Source organism: Zalophus californianus, chromosome 1, assembly GCF_009762305.2.
Source record: "Zalophus californianus isolate mZalCal1 chromosome 1, mZalCal1.pri.v2, whole genome shotgun sequence".
Lineage (NCBI taxonomy): Eukaryota > Metazoa > Chordata > Mammalia > Carnivora > Otariidae > Zalophus > Zalophus californianus.
Window position 1 is genome coordinate 200,699,769 of NC_045595.1, and position 18,580 is coordinate 200,718,348.

Consider the following 18,580-nt stretch of genomic DNA (forward strand, 5'->3'; position numbering starts at 1 on the left):
TAATATAGTCCATGTGCATGATCAGAAATGCCACTGTTACTGGTCATCAAGTGCTCTGAGTCTCTAGTACTCTTTATTCTGGCTCTTGTCCCCCAAAGACACCCTTTAAATTTCTGCAGGGGAAGTGGGGAAAGAGAGAATGCAAAGCCTATTTCTGTAAAAATTATAATGGACAAAACTCACGGTGACATTTCTATTACCTTTGCACTTTGCTCCAACTTCTGTACAAGTCAAAATAGATTTGATTTGAAGAGTATAAAGTAGATACAAAATTCATGCCTTTGGGCTAGTATTTATAGTAGAAAGGTATATAAAAGCTCTTACTTTATCCAAATGGAATGTTTTTTTCCTGATCACAGTGTATTTTACAAAGTCTTTCAGTTTTATTAACTCAAGACTTTAGAAATCATCTCCTGATTCTCTTTTGAGTCAATTGACAAAGCAAGATTCTGAAACTTCCAGAATTTTCCATCAGTAAAGTTACTGTTTTCAGCCTTAGAGAGCAGAGTTTGCATCTTCATCTTCATCAGTTTTTACATTTCTTTGTCAGAGTATAACTTTTGTAAAATTAGAACAGTATTCTTTCAGAGGAACTTAAAAGGTATAGATTTCAAATATTCAGCAATGTCTTAAGAAGAAAGATAAGAATGTGGTTTCACAGAGACTTTTTTTCTCCAGCCAGCATGGTCTTCATTCTTGTCAGAAATTCTTAGCTTTAAAAGCTCTGCAGCATGTCCATATCCTCTTTGACCACGACTTCTGTACTATATAAAATTTACATTATGCTTATTAAGCAAAGAAGTTCACTATTTCCTAAGGAGATCAGTTTGAACTAAGATGTTTCCCAAAGGACCAACTGGCATAATTCACATTTCAAGACTTCTAAGCAATTTGTCCCTTTTCCCCTTTTTTATAGAAAAAATATTATTTATCTTGATTCACTTACATAATATATTACAATAGACCATAGCAGATTTCAGAAGTACAGGTTAAAAGCTAATTATATCAGAAAGTCATCTCTAAATTCTCTTCTCTTTCATTTTTAAAAAACTTTTAGGTAGGAAAGAAACCTGAGCTGCTCAAGACTTCATTAAAATTTGGACACTCTGATTTCTAATTATATTTCTTCTGATCATGTTTCTACATTTGAAAAGAAGTAGAAAAGAAAATTATTCATGCAGTTAATAAATAAAGCCCTTATTATGGCTCCCCAGTCCCCAAGCTACATTAATGATAATTGTTATGTCATTAAATGTAAATATGGTTTGTGTTTTTTGAATCAGTGTATACATATTTTTCAGATAATTATTTTACTTTTTGTTTATAATTCTGTATAAAATACATCTTCTTTTACTTTGGGACATTTAGATTCTATGAATATATTTTCTTATTTACAAACTAGTGTCAGTTATTGCATATCAGGCTATCTCTAATTTAGAAAAACCCTCCTATCCCTAGAGTCTGTGCTAATTTACATGTTTCTGGGGTACAGTTCTTTTCCCCCAAGGCATTGGATTTTGCTTGCTCATTTGAAGTTGATAAAGCAATGAGGACATGTAAGCCACGATGATGTTTGGAGCTGAAGGAGCTCAGAACAAGTTTCCCTAAAATATGTCATTTTGCATGCAGACTATTTTGAGCTGAAGGCAATGGGACCCTGTGGGCTCGAGAGAAATTTTGCCCTTCCCTTTGCTTCCTAGGAGAATCTAAATTGCAGGTCTATCCCTAAAAGAGTTATTACCAGGGATAAATTTTATCTGAGTGACCCATCCATATGGCAAGACAAACATTTAATTACCAAATGTCATTCTTATTGCCCTGTGAATTACCCTCCTACGCTTTGAAGCCCCAGGCCCCTATCCCATTTCTTAGCTCAGGGTGTCATACATACCCCATTTTGAACCTCTTTGAACCTCTCATGTATGTGGGGTTCCCATATGTACAAAATTAAATTTATTTTCCTGCTATTAATCTGTCTCATGTCAATTTAATTCTTAGACCAACCAGGAGAATATTTGAAGAATATAGGAAAAATTTTCCTCCCCAACAGAGCTCATCTTACTAAAATGAACTGCCATGTTCAGGCAGCCTCTGGAATAGCTGGTGGGCTCATGAACCTTCAAGGACATCTCTAAAATATGAGAATTTAGTAACCACCTGCAAGATGGATCTCCAGACAGTTGCCCTATCTACCCTCACTGTTGGGACATTCTTGTTTGGCTCAGAAGCACCTTCATGAGAGATTATCGGTTCCTAAAAAATACATAAGCATCCCAAAACTGTTGTTAGACTTCATATTCCAATGATATTACAAGGATTTCATCATTCTTATTAAGTTTTACACCTTTACTTTACAGACATTTACATAAATTTACAGACATTTACCAGATAGAACACTTGGTAAAATTCAAGGTATTGGGGGAATATTGTTGATGAAAAGAATAGAGAAAGGCTACAGAGATCTGCCATTTTCTCTTTAAATGGTCACAGCAGCCTGCACACACAGCTTCTAAAACTGTAAGGAAGATATTTAAGTCTTCCTTCCACCAAAAGAGCAATAAAAAGCTGAGTTGACACTAGGCAAGAGACGCAAGTGACTGAAAAGAAACCCATTCATGACAGAAAAAGAATCAGCAAGAGTAACAGGAAAATACATATGAAAAAATAAAAGGAGAAGACCTAAAAGAGTCACATATTGTGTTTCCTGAGTGACAAATATACAAGCAAGCAAATACACAAACAAACCAAAAACTGCTTTAGAAGCAAGGTGTCCCAGGCTTAGCAACCTATAAAACTTCTGATTGGAATAAGAAACACTCCTTACTCAGGACTAGCAAAATTAAGTGTTTATTTTTATTTATTTATTTTTTTAAAGATTTTATTTATTTATCTGAGAGAGAGAGAATGAGAAATAGAGAGCACGAGAGGGAAGAGGGTCAGGGGGAGAAGCAGACTCCCTGCTGAGCAGGGAGCCTGATATGGGACTCAATCCCAGGACTCCAGGATCATGACCTGAGCCGAAGGCCGTCGCTTAACCAACTGAGCCACCCAGGCGCCCTTATGAAGTGTTTAAATCACTGTTGCGTGCCTCCTCCATTACCTTAAATTGTCCCTCCAAAGGTCCATGCATTCTTCCTGACTACTCTACCCTATTGCAAGGAATGCAACAGACAAACTCAGAACTGCAAGACATGGTGGGGGGCATGGAAGAGGCTACCGTCTGATCCAACACTCCCACTCCTGGATATGTATCTATTTGAAGGAATTAAAATCAACATCTCAAAGAGATATCTGCACGCCCACGTTCATTACAGCATTATTCAGAAGAGCCAAGATATGGAAACAAACTAAATGCCTTTGGCAAATGAACGGATAAAAAAAAAAATCTGTGACTTTATTTTTTTTTTCTTTTTTGCCATTTGTGACAACACGATGAATCTGGAGGACATGCTAAGTGACGTAAGACAGGGAAAGACAAACACTTCACTTATAGGTGAAATCTTTAAACAAAACACAAACACAAGCAAAAAACAAAACAAAACAAAAATCCTGATTTAATAGAAACAGAGACTAGAATGGTGGCTTCTGGGGCTAAGGGAAGACAAAAATGGAGTGATATAGTTCCAAAGTTTACATTTTCATTTATAAGAAGAGTAAGTTCCAAGGATCTAATGTACAGCATGGTGACTATGGTTACTAATACGATATTTTATACTTGGAAGTCGCTGAGAGTAGATCTTAAGCATTCTCACAATGCAGACGCACACACACAGTGTTAACTAAATGAGATGATGGATGTGTTAATTATCTTGATTTTGGTAATCATTCCTCGATGTTTATGTATATCAAATCATCATGTTGTACACTTTAAATATATACCAGCATATTTGTCAATTATTTGTCAATAAAATTTTTTAAAAAGAGGCTTTTCATAATAAAATTAGTAAAGATAGTTATCTTCCCTCATTGAAAAGGTGAAAAATGCTTACATTCCAGGTAATTTATGTTTCTCAGAAACCATTGATAATTTGGTTTTATTAAAATAAATCTCTGACCTTAGAAGAGCTTTGGCATGCCTACGCCTAATGGCTTTGTATTCAGGGGTTCGCTGATTTCTCTGGGGTCCTCATTGATGATAATGATTGCTCAAATTAGAAGTACGACTGATCAAGGCTGGAATGAGAGGGGCAAATTTGGGATGCTTCATTACAGATGGCCTTGTTGGAGGGTATTATCAGGAAAATAAATTTAAAAAGCAAGAGTGATCCTCTTACATTCCTTTTCAGCCATTGTGAAGATAAACCAAGGTTAGCTGGTGGTTGAAACAAAGATTTAAAGAATGAAAAATACATGTTCTTACATACATTTTATGAAAATGATGTGCAGAAGAGCTAGACCACCAAAATAGTTCCTCTCTATTTCCCATCAATTTATTCTGCTAGTTGCCAACATGTCCTTTAGAGGTGTATAGTATAGAATCTTAACTATTTTTAAATTTAGTACGACTAACTACTTACTTTTAAGAAAAATTTGATCATTTAAATTTTCATTGTGCTTTACAGATTTGGGAAGCTATTAGCCTTCATTTTCCCCATCAGTAGTTTTAGAATAATTTTGCTCAAACTTCTCAGATGCTAAGTATCATGGGGCATAGGGAAGGGGGATCTTATTAAAACACAAAAACAGATAAACAGATTTCCAGAATCTCCAAGTGTGCAACCCCCAAATTTGCTTTTTGTTTATTTGTTTTAATAAGTTCCCCAGTTGGTTCTTATAAGAGAAGTTGGGAAACACTATTTGGGGAGAGTGCAAGTTTTCCTAATATTATATAATTCTGGAAGCATATTCACAGTTAATGCATAGGGAATAATAGACCAGTCTTTATAAATATTTCTGATGGTAGATAGTGGAATGATTTTACTCCTGATATTTTTAGCCTGTTCCGCTTTTCTAACTAGTATCGTTTGTACTCTGCATATGCTTTCTAAAACTTACCCAAGCAATTCTATGCAAAGAAATTGCCCTTCCTTTCTCAGCATTAGCCTGAGTTTCTGTGATGTGTCAACTCAAGTAGAGGTTAGAATAACACAGTTTGATTCACAGGTCTTATCCTTCACTTTTCACACATAAACCAACATAATCAACAAGAATAACTGCCCAGAAATATCATGCCTAATTGGTTTAAAGAGCTGAGAGTTCTTTTAGAGATATACATAAGTAATTTTCTTGAGATTCACTTGGGCTATGTATACAGCGCAAGAGAGCTTTAATATGAATATAACTTCAACCACCAAATCAATGCTTATGGCCAAGCAACTAACCAGATACTTCCTCTAGCACAAAATCAGTCAAAATGATTGTTTCAATGTCCGAAATTTTGCAACTGATTCATTTTTATTTTGTGGATAATTACAATGCAATAATTCCCTGCAAAAAAAGCTTATATCACTGATACTTCCTGTTTTGTAGGAGAGAGATAGGTCAGGTGTCTGAGGTTTGAGTCTTACTGGGATTCAATTATCAATCTGGTAGGATTCATTTCTTCATCCACTGAGGGCTGCTTATATATTTGGAGTTCCTCATTCTCCTCTTCATTAGTGAATTCTAAAGCATTGAGTGAAAACAGACTGCAACCCCCCTATTTACAGCTTTATGTATGTGTTAAAATATGCAAGAACTGGGAGTCCTTTAGATGGGAAGCCAAACAGATTCTACAACCAAATATGGATGAGATGTTTTTGTGATACTGTTGACTTCTTTTTAAAGAATACATTATGTTTTTTTAGGAGGCTGCATTTTCGCAGTAATGATTTAAAAATACTTAGCTCACATTGATGAAATAAATACTTTCCCAGTGATGTGGAACTGTTTGATAGAAGACCAGATGGGCTCTAATTCCTATGCATAATAGGGCCTGAATTAAGGGGCTACAGGAGCCCTAAGTAAATGCTTCTTCTCACATTTTTGCTTTGTGGGAGCACGTAATGTCTTCTTAGTGCATTTTTTTTCTCATTTGGATTTTCTTAGTTTTTTTTTTTTTCTTGAAGGTCATTTGAAGTGGAAATTTGGCATTCGGTACTTAATTTCATTTTCATATTGCTATGCAATTCTGAGTCAACTTCAATGGAATTCCTTTACAAAGCTATTGAAACCTTGGCTACTTTATCACCCAAGATAAGACTCTACCGCCACATAGGATGTTTAAAATTATTAATTACACCTTATCCACGAGTCTACTCAGCCAACACCTCAGCTGGAAAAAGGTGTTCTCATCGAATGCTCAATTGTAGAAGATTGTGAATAAGGTGCCTATCTTCAACAGCCTTTAAATAAGAAATAAGAAACCCAAAGCATAATAAATATCATAAATACTGTGAAAAGCAGCCCTGGCACATGCTAACAGATCATTTCTAATACGTAAACATATTAGAGAAAGTAAGCAGCAAGGTGTCAGGGAAAGGATGAGTGGCGCACTGTGTTTTACGTTTTCAAACTTTCAGGTGTCTTCCTTGGCAAAAAGAACTTGAAAGCGCCAGGGTGATTTTTCTCTTTGATGGTTTTGTAGTTTGGTGAGGCAAAAAGCATATAAGATATTTAAATACAAATGGATTGATAAATCTACATGTCTTGCTGGAGCACAGCGCCAGGCAAGCAGCTGAGATTTTAAATCCCGCCCTTCTCCCTACAATGGTTTATGATAGAAAAACCGAGATACTGCATACCACCAGGTGTAGTCATAATGTAGTACTACCAGAGATGGAGCTTTGTTGTCAGAAACTTCATTTAAATGTCCATAAAACCATCCTGATACAGATAATGAACTGTAATAGCTTATAATTATGATAGTGCATAAAGTGTGCCTCACAACCCATTACAAAGCCATAATTTTAGCATAAAAACCATAAACCAGGAGAACAAAACTTGAGAACTTCAAAATAAAATGACAGCTTTTGTAACAGCCCCATAGAGCATACCTTTTTTCTCCACAATAAATGATTGTCTTGTCTGCCTCCCACACGCAAAACAGGGGTGGATTTCTGATTTTTTAGACTTTACACTATAACAGTTTCCCTAAGGTATCTTAGAACCGGAGCATTAATACATTTCCAAAAGAGATTTTCATACCCATTTGAATGAGATCTGGTTTGGGGGTGGAAGGATGGTTATTATTCACTTATGTCAAAATGGGGAGATTAAGAGGAAAAGCTTTTGTGCTTGGTCTGCTTAAAAAGCCCCTCCTGTCATGAGGAAGAGGGAATGTCTGTTTTGATCATCAAACCAATGCAGGCAGGACTGAATGAGATTGATCAATCTTTATGTGAACAGAGGAAAGTGAACATTTAAAAATAGCATTTTATGAAAATAAGCAGAGTCTCAATGCCAGAATATTGAACTCCTTGTCAGCTTTTTAAATCCATTTTTAGGGTTTCTTTAAAGCATCCTGATTTTTTTCTCATAGTTTTAGATAATATACAATTTAGCTCATATTAACAAGCCAAAGTGTTCTTTATAGCTATATATATATATATATATATATACACACATACCATGTGAGCTTACATTCTAACAGGGTAAATGGGGCAATTTACAATTAAAAAAATAAGTAAGGTCTGCAGACTATGCGAGGACTGTGGATTAGGCAATAATGAGACAGTGAAGGCCTGAGAATCTCACCTATGAGATGCAGTACCTGGCCTTTCTCAGTTTTCATCACTTGCAGGCATTTTTCATGTCTATAATTGTGGTAGAAAGAGGTGAGATTTCTGGAAGTGTTACCAGTGTATAAGGGGTGATTCTATTTATTTTAGATTGGCTTTTCATTATGAGTTTAAAAAACAACTGTAAGTGTCTAAGAATTCTGGAGAGCTGTTTTGACTGTTTTTAAATGCTTGTGGATGTCTATGGAAAAAAATTAAGACATTTTAATAACCCATGTTCCGCCTTTAATCACCTCCTGAAATGAGAGAAAAAGGTAAATGCCGTGACGCATGGCTTTGAAATTATTATACAGAACCTCTACGATAGTTTCTACATTTCTCCAATGGCTTTACTATATGACTTTAAGTATGGTCTCTTTTTCAGGAAAACAGAATTTGTAAGAGTTATGGTAATACACCCGGTAATTTGTGAACCAATATTGCCGAAATCCCCGGTTAGCTAGTCTGTATATGAGGGAGCTGTTTAACTTTACAAAGTACATAATTGGTGTTTAAATTTATTTTTCCACATTCCACTGCTGAATTGAGTCACTTTGTAGAGTTTTAAAATACACACCTGGAACAGGGCCAGCAGAGGGAATGTAATCTCAACACCATCCAAAAAAAAAAAAAATGTCAGGAATGATATATGGATTTTTAAAAACAAAAGTATTTGTATCAATATTCTTAAGTATGTTTTTCAGTGTAAGTGAGTTTTTAAAATGAAAATTTCTTAGAAACTGCATCTAAGATTTCAAACAGATGATTACACCAACCAAAGATATCTTACAGAATCACCTCTGAGTTGCCATTCACAAGATAGAACTTAGCTAAAGTTTTGTTTATTTGTTCTCTGGCTCATTTTTTATCTCTCTAACTTCTAGTTTACTAAATTAGCTTCTCTTCCTCAGCTTGCTCCATATATATATATATATATATATTTTTTTTTTTTTTCTTTTACCATTCCTCTTTCCTGTTCACAAATCTTGGGTGATCTCTTTTACTGTCATGACTTTACATCCACTGTATCCTAGCCTCGCCCTTTCTTTTCGACTTCCTTTTGGATCTCTACCTAGAGTAGGGTGACCAATCCTCCTAGTGTACCGGAGATGATTACCAGGGACTGTCCCCGGTTTAACTCTGAAAGTCTGGCATCCTGGGAAAGTCCCTCATCCTGAGTAAAGAGTCTAGGTTTTCAGAGATGTTGGGAAAAGATACAAAACCCACACAGCACTGCCAAAATTAGGGGCTGAAAGCAACACTATTTTTAGTGTCAAGTGGATACAATGTAGATTATCTGCTTTCCCTTATTGCTGTCACTGTTTTTTCTCCAACCACTGAAGTTGGCAGCTATGATTTGTGGTTCACAATAACGGATCATTAATTGCTGTTTCTCTTCAAGTGATGTGTCTTAAGTGGGCGACTTAAGTGGATGCAATCATGAGTATTAATAATCTGTCTTTGACTTTGTTAGTGGATTAATTGTGTTTTGTTTCAAAATAGAGAGGCTTTAATTTGTCAAATGTCTAATATCTAAAATGTCATCATTAGAAGGATATACAATTGACTTTATCCCATGAATATTAAGAATATATTTTTAAAAAGAAAAAATTCTTAATGGATTGGGAGCTTCCATCCATTGGGAAATTCTTTGTGGATATGCTAGTATAAAAGGGGGCAAGTGGAAACATGAGCTAGTACATTTACGTCACTCAGTATTGGATCAAAACAAAATGCAGTCTGATTTATCATGGAATTAATATATCCCTTTAAACATGTTATAATTCTGTGTGACAAAATGTCACAGAAGATCAAAATGATAATTTAATAGGCAATATCTATGGCTGATTTCATGGTGGACAAAGTAGGTGAAAAAAAATTGTCATGTAATGGTGCTATGTGAATATGTTCCATGGTTTACATTGAGAAGTATTTCTATTTAAGAAGCATGTGGTATTGAACTTAATTTATGCGGAAGAGTTGAGTGAAGCTTATGTTCCACTCTTACAGCTGGTTGTATTTGACTGAGGAAGACACTTTCTCAGTGTCATTCCTTGGGTGCTTGCTGCTTATCATTAAGTGATCATTTACCCAACATTTTGAGATTTTTCTGAATTTTGATGACCATGTATAGTTTGTGTGCTTAATTTTCAAACTCCAAATGTCAACATAGGGGATCCTTATCCAGAGGTTGATGGGTACATCCAAGTCTCAAAAAAAAGTGTATGTATATTTATATACATTTATTATAAATTTTACTGGCCTAAGGATGTGTAGCAAAAAAATTACAAATAATAATGAAATAAACACTACCAATTTTTGTAAATCCCATACATATAACCAATTGATTCTTGCAGAATATTTATTTATTTTTTTTAAGATTTTATTTACTTGACAGAGAAACACATAGCGAGAGAGGGAACCCAAGCAGAGGGAGTGGGAGAAGGAGAAGCAGGCTTCCCGCCAAGCAGGGAGCCCGATGTGGGGCTCGATCCCAGGACCCTGGGATCATGACCTGAGCCGAAGGCAGATGCTTAACAACTGAGCCACCCAGGTGCCCCAATTCTTGCAGAATATTTTTGCCAAACTCTTATATCTGTAGCCAACCTAAAATTGAAACTTAACCATGACTTTACAAATGGAGTTGCATCCAATGCACTAATTTTTACCCCCAAATATTATAATTAAATTTGTGATTTACTGTTGAAGTATTTCTCACTCTAGAACAAATTATATTTATTAAACTGAAATTTCATTTAACTTCTGTACTTGACATGGCACATTTTTAAGTTAAATCTTCATTATTAACATTTCTCTATCACTTTGAATCTAAACAATCAGCAAAACAATACATCAGTCTCTGATATTTAGTGTTTACATGGAGTAAATACACCCATCATGGACAATTTTTAAAAAACATTTTATTGCATATAAAAAACTGTAATTTTAATATTCACAACTTGGTGAGTTTGGAGATAAATATACACCCATGACATCATCACCAGAATCTATGCCATGCACATATCTACCAACTGCAAAATTTTTCTTCCATCCTTTTTAGTTATTATTATTATTATTATCATTTTGTGTTATAAGTATGCTTCACATAAGTTCTATCCCTTTAGCAAATTTGTAAATATATACTACAATATTGTTAACTATAGCTGTATGCTGTATAGTAGATCTCTAGGACTTTTTACTTTTACATAACTGAAATTTTGCACCCTTTGACTAATACCTTTCTGTTTCTCTCTCTCCCCAGCCCCTGGCAATCACTATTTACTCTCTGTTTTTATGGGTATGAAGAAATATATAGATATCTAAATAGATATCTATATATTTAGATATTTTTCTGTAAGTGGTATAATACAGTATTTGTTCTATGGCTGGCTTATTTCATGTAGCACGATGCTTTCCAGGTTCATCCATATTGTTGCAAATGGCAGAACTTCCTTCTTTTTTTAAGGCTAAGATTCCATTGTATATAAATTACCACATTTTCTTTATCACCATGGCTAATTTTAATCTACTGACATGATGTCACTCCACACAGAGTTGGGAAGAGATGGGCAAGCAGTACACCATTATATGGTATTTTTTATTATATGGATACAATAGATGTAAAAAAAAAAACACTAAAGATATAGATAGCAGCAAATGAGTGACATAATTAGGATGTGATGCATTTTTAATATTTATTATCTTTGTTTTCAATATAATATCTTTAATTGTAAGTTTATATGATTTAGTTTTTTCATAATGGTTGTGTTTAACAACAGGCTGTCACATTCCTGAAAATTTAAGAATTGCCTATTGGGAGCTGGTGCAAACCAGCTCCAGCACATAGCTGGCCTAATCTGAAGAGGCTTCACTGATGAGAGAAAGCAACATAGTCCTTCTAAGCCCCTCCACCAGTGCTGCTTCCTCTAACCTATTGACATTCCTCCCAGGATCACCGTGTGGTCTCCACTTTGTCCTTCCTGCTGCCCTCGTGCCCCATCAGTCCTTTCCCACTATGATCCTTTCAATGGTGATGTTATATCACAGAGTTCTTCTTTTCAAAATTCTCCAATAGCTTTCCCTCTCACTCAGAACTTAACCCAATGCTCTAGCCACTACTGCATCTTCAGCTTGGCTCCAGTGACCTCTCTGTCTTGTTTCTTACCAACTCTGCCATTTTGCTCCTGCCTGATAGCTTCCTTGCAGTTCTTCCCACATACACGGAGCTCCCAGCTCAGTGTTTTCACAGTTTGCTTCCTCCAGCTGGCCTGCAGAGACCCCCAACCTGGACACTGCCTGAATTGCCTTGTCACTAACCCAATGCTGCTTTCTCAGAGACTTACCTGACAACTTAATAATAAATAGCACACCCCAAATCCCTAGACTGTCTGTTTTCTCTCTCTACCCTATACTTCAGGAAGGGGCCAAGATCCACTGTGCCCCTCAGAGAGGGGTCTGTTTCTAATTCTTACAAAGGTGTCATATGGGCTCATGGTGGCCCTGATTTCAGCCCATTGACAAATTATGCTTTTTTTGTCTTCCATTTTTTCATAACCCAAAATGTTTTCTTTCCTGATTCTACCCAAAATCTTCTAGGGACTTAAGACAACTTGTATTTTCCACCCACCTTTCTGGGAGAAAAGAGGATAAATGGATATAATTAAGTAACCTGAATATCATACTTTTGTTGTGGATAATTAAAAATTGGAAACAACTTTGAAGAGATTGATCCCTAGTTCCACAGAAAAGGTGGTGAGGGAAAGGAGTTAAAAAAAGGTCATAATTGCTTATAATATTTCGGGAAGGCTAAGTTAAATGTGAAAATAAATCAAGCCAATTTTTTGCCCTTACTATGGCCCAGAAATGAAATTAAGTCCAAGGATCTAGAAAGCAATTAGAACTCATTGAGATGATTGGACACAGAATATTTGTAAACTGCCTATTCAGAAATTTACAGATCGTGTTCTATTTTTTTTTAAACATAGCCTTACTTTATCTATGGCCAGTAAATCAAATAAAAGGATAAAAATAGAGCAAGAAAACAGCCACTCCATTCCTGATTCATTTATGTAATAGTAACATGGCCACAATGTCAAGGGATAATTTTATCCAAAGTTTAAATTCTAAGTTACTGACTGTAGATATTTCCTTTAAGATCTTTGTGTCTTTATTTGTGAAGTGGGTATAGTAGTATTTATCTCCTGAGAAAAAGTTATAAAAATCAGGTAGTATGTGACAACTGGTATTTTTAGCCTTAAGGCTAGGTTTTAAAAATCAGTCTAAATATTTATTAAATGGACATTTTTATGAAAGGAAAGGTTTTCTTAAGACTTTATGTGGTTTGCATTGCTCTCAAAATGTTTTTTTTATCATCCACTTAAGGAAATGTGAGTTCTTTCAAAGAATACATATGTTCAGATCTTCAGATGTACTCTCCACTTATGATTTAGCCAATACTATATAAAAGTCACTGATGCTTAACAATTTCAAAAGACAGTTTCATCTTTCCAAGAAGTCCCCTTTTAAATGTGGCCTGACAGACCTCGCCAGGTGGCTTCTCTGACGGTCTTGGCAAGACTCTGGCCTGAATGATAATTCTGGCTCCAGCATTTCTGCCTAAAGCACAAAGAAACTGAAGCCTCATTTCCCAGAGGATGGGGGAAGTTGTAGCTCTAACTGTTTAAAATAGGATTTTATTGGGTAATGCTTCAAAGCGCTCACTTTGCATTTCTGCTAACAAAGCTGAACATTCAGCCAAAATATTGGAAAGGAAATACTCAGGCAGAATGAAACGACAGAGGAGGCCTGAGAAGTGGGGAGCCAAGCCAAGAATGACAAAATAAAAGGGGCACATTCCAGAAGGAGAAGTGAAAGAGAAAACTGTTTTTAGCACATCAGTTAGAGCCTCCTTGTCCCATAGCCATACACAAATCTTGGAAATAACTAATTCTTTAGCTGGTTTTTCGCTTTTCCTCTCATATACTCACTGAAAATCCTATGCTATCAAATTAAAGAAGACTTTATAAGCACTTCTGTGCAATCAAAGCTTTTAATAGCAATCAGTGCTTTCCATTGAATGACAGGTGCCCAGTATGAAGGTCACAGGAAAGTTCTGGACCCCAACACTGGACATAAAATGACTTTACCACACATGCAATGAACAAAGTAGGTGTTCTGGACAAACACTTGTCAGAAGTAATCATCCAAAACACAGGTCTGGGAAGTATCGTAAGTGCCATACGTGACAAGAGTATCTCTACTTGTTTGTCTCCTGCTAAGATAACTTTATTTATACTATATTGATTTTGCTGTAAACTCTTCTGCTCCTTGAAAAACTCCATTTATTTGATCATGGGAAGCCAATCCCGCTGACACTGCCTGAGCAGATTAGTTAGAAATGGCTCAGGGCAATCACAGAGATGGCCCAGGAAACCAGTCTAAAAGGGCAAATCAGAAAACGGGACAGAATTGAGCAGAAGCTGGTTGTGCTAGGCAGAGACAGACCTGGATGAACTGATTTAGTAAACTTCCCACACTGGTAATATTGTCAACGATGACTCCTGCATTCCTAGTCCCTTACCCTCTTTGTGTGTGTGTGCGTGCGTGTGTGTGTGTGTGTGTGTGTATGTGTGTATATATACATGCGTGTGTCTGCGTGTTTACACATTTCTCTTATAAAGTCATCTGTACTGATTATAACATGTATCGTCTTTCCATCTTTGAGAAAATTCCGAATCATGGAATTCAGAATAAACAAAACACGTGTCTAGGTGTTAACTGTCCTGTCTAAGAGGACAGTCAACAAAGCAATCTTCCTTCAACCACTTGGGGACAGTTAACTTCTTTTCTAAGTCTCTTTGCCACACAAAGAAATGAAACTGGCATTGGTAAAAAGCAAAAAGTGACACTTTCCACCTAAGAGATTTCTGAAAATGTCGTGTGGAAGCAATTAATGATGAATTTGGAAAAAAAAATTCAATGGTTTTTCTTTTTCTTTTAGATTTTACAACTCCAAGTGATTTCTGTGAGGAAACTATATTTGAAAAAATAGAAATTCATGGATTTTACAAGATGATTCTTTTTAATGCATATGTCTGTCTTAAATTATCATAACATCAAAGAATTTGAAGGGAATTTGATCATCTAAAGTTCTTATTCATAACTTTGCTGCTTTTTAGAAACAAAGTCACCCAACATTTGTTGACATATCTGCAGATAAGGAGACTAGACCTTGCTCTTATAAATAATAACACAGTCTTTTGTAATGTATTCAAGTCAATACATATTTGTTGCAAAATTAAACTGTACTTGGGATCCAGAATCAAATATGATACTTTCTCGTTCATGTATGCATTTATTTAAAATGTTACTTGAGTGTCTACAATGTGCCCCTTGAGGCAATGGGTTTATAAGAGTGAGAAAGTAAGACCAAGTTGCTGCCTTCATGGAAATTATAGCCTAGTGGAGGAAAAAGGCATTTTAGAGAAAGATATTTAATATAATGACAGGCTGCGTAAAGTACTGTGATTGATAATGAAGCAAGGTGAATGATCAAGGGTGACGGAGACAAGGGTGCTATCTTGGATAAGATGGTCCAGGAAGACCCCTCTGGAAATGTGACATTTCAACAGGGACTTGAATGGGATGGGAATGAGGAGGATGGCATTCTAGGGGGAGGGCTCCTAAAGCCAAAGGTGGACCACAGTAAGAGGAGAGGATGTGCTGAGGCTCATTGCCAGGGCCAGTGGTTCTGTGTGGGTGGAGAAATTGCAGAAGAGAAGGCAGGAAAGGGGTGTGGGGAAGGATTTGAAGGGATTGTAAACTCTGGTGAAGAGTTTGACTTTCTCATAAGATAGGAGGAAATTGGAGAAGTTTCAGGAGAGGTAAGAAGAAGGCAGAACTGTATTTTTGCCAGTTACTCTTGGTAGGGTGTGGGGATTGGGAAGGGTGGAGAAGATAATGCATTCCGTTTATATAGTGTAAACCAGAGGTCTTCACATATATTTGTTTATTTATATTTGCTCAAATATATTTGATGGTTAATTTTATGTGTCAACTTGAGTGGGCGATGGGGTACCCAGACTAAGCATGATTTCAGAATGTGCCAGAGAGGTGAGCATTTGAATCTGTCTGTTGAGTAAAGTAGTTGTCCTTCCCATCATCAAATCCACTGAGGGCCTGGATAGAACAAAAGGGGGAGGGCAGAGAAACTCATTCCTTTTCCTTCTTGCCTGATTGCTTGAGTTGGGACATCGGTCTTTACCTATCCTACGTGCTCCTGGTTCTCAGGGGTTCAGAGCTATTCCATGGGCTCTGTGGTTCTCAGAAATATGAATTCAGATTAAATTAGACCATATGCATTCCTGGATCTTCAGCTTGCAAACAGCAAGATAGTGAGATTTCTCAACCTTCATAATTAAGTGAATCAATTCCTTGTAATAAATCTCTTTGTATTCCTTATAATGAATATCTTCATACATATCTTTCTAATACAACTTCCTTCCCTGCAAAAGTAATTTTGCACAATATTTTTAAATGTTCATAATGTATTTAAATACTTGAAAAGTATGATTTCCAGCATACTCAAAATGTTGGTGTTTTTAAAAATAATTATTTCATTCTATTTAAAGTGTCCAGTAGAATATAAACACCAGGGTGATTTGAGTCCTAATATCAACTGTTTAAAAATGTAGTAAGTTGTACATAGCTCTACATCCGCACATTTTATCCTTTATCGTATTCCACATAATTTTACTTTAGAATAATAAATTTTCATGGTTTGGAAATGTTTTTATTTATTTATTTATTTATTTGAGAGAGAGAGGGAGAGCCTGAGAGTGGGGAGGGTCAGAGGCAGAGGCTGAGCAGGGAGCCTTATGTGGGATTTGATCCGAGGACTCCAGGGTTATGACCTGAGCTGAAGACAGTCACTTAACCAACTGAGCCACCCAGGCACCCCTGGAAACGTTTAAAGGATAAACTTTTCATATTTTCTGCAACAAACACACATGTACACACTGTATATACATGTACATGTCATATATTTATAGCATGTATTAGTTTGGTTACTATAATTATTACTAATATATTTTCAATAATTTATATATTCATAATTTCAATAAAGAGAGTATTTGTAATTATATATAACTCATCTACTTAGTTAATATAATAGTCATAATAGCAACAATCCTTCCTATAGTACTTACTATATACCATTCACTATTCCTGGTGCTCTTCCTATTTTACCTTGATTAACTTAATCTTCACAACTACTCCATGAGGTAGCTCAGAAATCTTGTTCAGATAAACAAGGGGTGGGAATGGAGAGACTTTCATTACAACAATGTCATTCAATCCTTCGAACACCTTCAGTGTCACATGCCAAAATCAAATAGTAAGCCATTATGAAAGGGTAGAGTGGACCCCCTTTATTCATGAGGGGCACTGTCCAAAAACCCCCATGGATGCCTGAAACTGCAGATAGTACCAAACCCTATATACATGGCTTTTTCCTAGGTATACATTCCTATGATAAAGTATAATTTATAAATGAGACACCATAAGAGATGAACGACAATAACTAATAGAAAATTTATAACACTATACTGGAATGAAAGTTACAGGAAAGTGGTCTCTCTCTCAGAATATCTTACTGTAATGTGCTCACCCTTCTTGTGACGATGGGAGATGATCAAATGCCTACGTGATGAGATGAAGTGAGAGGAGTGACAGAAGCATGTGACCTAGCATTAGGCTAATACTGACTCTCTGATAATGTCAGAAAGAGGATCATCTGCTTCCAGACCTTGGTTGGCTGCAGGTAACTGGATCAGTAGGAAGTGAAAACATGGGTAGAGGGGGACTACTGTACTCTTAGCTACTTCAATTCAATTCAATTCAATTCAACCTTCCTCTAATGTTTTGGTAGCAAAATATTTAAAAGCATCTGACCTGGGTTGGGATTTACCTCATCTCAGGACCTTGATTAGCAATCCTGGGGAGTTGTTACCCCCTTGGGCACTACAGAGAGATAAGAGAATGGGTGGGTGGGAGGTTGACCTTTCCTTTGTTAAGGCAGAGAAGGTCACTTCACCACCCAGACACTTGGAGGGCTACATTCTAAGGCAAATAGATTTTAGGAAAGATTACTGGGGAAGCTGAAGATCTAGAAACCAGATCCTTAAACATCTTACTTGCCTTGTTTCCCTTGGAAAGACTTTCTGCGCTATGAGGGCCACAAATACTTCAGTCCTCAGACTGCTGGTCAATCCCGATCCCTCCCATGGCCACTTTGGTGGGGCTGTCTTGCAGGGAATGTTCAACATTCCTCTAAAATATAATTTTGGTGTTTTTCTCGTCCTTAAGAAACTTCTTATTCTTTTCAAGTGTTGCTTTTCACAGTTTAGGAAACTGAGTCCTCAAGGTATGAAATGGCTATCTTATGGTCATGGTTTGAAATTAGAGACCAGATTTTTGTTATATTGATGAGATCTCTTTATGATGTTTAGCGCTTGGCAGTTTCATCTATGTTTTCTTGGAGTTCTTTTTTTTTTTTTTAAGATTTTATTTATTTATTTGTCAGGGAAAGAGAGACAGCGAGAGAGGGAACACAAGCAGGGGGAGTGGGAATGGGAGAAGCAAGTTTCCCACTGAACAAGGAGCTGGATGTGAGACTCAATCCCAGGACCCTGGGACCATGACCTGAGCCGAAGGCAGATGCTTAACCGACTGAGCCACCCAGGCGTCCCTTTTCTTGGAGTTCTGATCCATTTTATTTGTCCCTGTGAAATAGCAAGGAAATATTTTTAAATGGTGCAGACTGGGGCGCCTGGGTAGCTCAGTCAGTTAAGCATCTGCCTTGGGTTCAGGTCATGATCTCCAGG

The 18,580-nt window shown here is 36.4% G+C and overlaps 1 protein-coding gene across 7 annotated transcripts in view; it reads right to left on the reverse strand.

Annotated features, from left to right (window-relative positions):
* GRIK1 (glutamate ionotropic receptor kainate type subunit 1) overlaps positions 1–18,580 on the reverse strand; it is a 364,278-nt gene that overhangs the window by 159,648 nt on the left and 186,050 nt on the right. The gene's annotated exons all lie outside the window — the stretch shown is intronic.